Genomic DNA, 1,292 nt, shown 5'->3' on the forward strand with positions numbered 1-1,292 from the left:
GATTCCTTAATTGGCATGGTGGACTCCACGAAGACATTTTCGAGCGAGAGCGAGACTCTTTTCCGACTCCATTTTCATTATACTCAGAAGCACCTCCACTTGTCCAAATAACTCCATTCGAATTGCCATTGTTCCTGGACACTCAAACATTGACATCCTCCTTTTCATGGTTGCATGTTCTGCAACGTGGGTTGAGCTCTTCATTCACAAAGTTCTGATACCATCTCATGCTCCAATGATGGCCGGACCACAGTCTCGCTAGCTCAATCTGGTCCCAGCGACATGTGATAAATCGTTCCTACTTGTTGGAGTACCCAGAATACACGTCCTCCAGGTACTGGTACTCAGCTTTGCATGGTGGGTCTCTGATTCCCCTCTTGACCATTGGAAAGACTCCTCTGTATGTTATTGGTCGTCTGTCTCCTTCAATCTCTCTGGCTTCATTGGCAGCTTGGTCTGCGCTCTCATTTCCTTCGATTCCAACATGGCTTGGAATCCACTGAATCTTTGTTGTGGCTGTGGTTTCACTAAGATTGCGGTGCAAATAATTTATATCTGAGCTGTTGCCTAGCAGTCCCTTGTAGAGGAACTGATTGTCAGTCAAGATCAGCACATTGGTTCTACTGTTGCAATTGTCAACAATCCATTGTGCATCAGACACCATTGCCTGGCATTCCTCGTCATAAGATGATGTGAGGAATGCATCTTTAGCTCTAATGATTTCTGTTCTGATGCTCTGAGGATGAAGATGATGATGACGATGATGATGATGATGACGATGAAAACACAAAATAAAGGAAACCACTATTATACACTACACACTAATTTTATTTTCCTTTCCTCACCAAATAAGACAGCAGCACATGAATAAAGAAAATTTTTACTCTAACCTTATAAAAACAACCACGTGACCATCAAATGAAATTAAACAGTAAAAGTAAACTAGCACCCCCCCCCCCTCCCCTCGCCTAACCCCTTTAGAAACTCACACCAATCTAATGCACACGTTCGCGTTCCCATCTCTCTGTGGAGCGCTCGTCGTGACGTCATTCATTTAGTAAGGCACACAGTGATAACCTTTCCAGTACAGGTAGCACGTTTGCGATTTTGTTTTAAAATACACTTGAGTCCTCCTTTTTGAACAATTGCTTGACCCTCTTCGAACATTCGTGGTCTCCATTCTCTGTGGTCTTCACTTTTGGGTTGCCGAGAAGTCACACCCAAAAGACGTATGCTTAACGTGTATTAAGATATGGGGGGGTCGATACAAACACACACACACACACACACAC

The sequence above is a fragment of the Aplysia californica genome, unplaced genomic scaffold (genome assembly GCF_000002075.1).
Source record: "Aplysia californica isolate F4 #8 unplaced genomic scaffold, AplCal3.0 scaffold00582, whole genome shotgun sequence".
Taxonomy (NCBI): Eukaryota; Metazoa; Mollusca; class Gastropoda; order Aplysiida; family Aplysiidae; genus Aplysia; species Aplysia californica.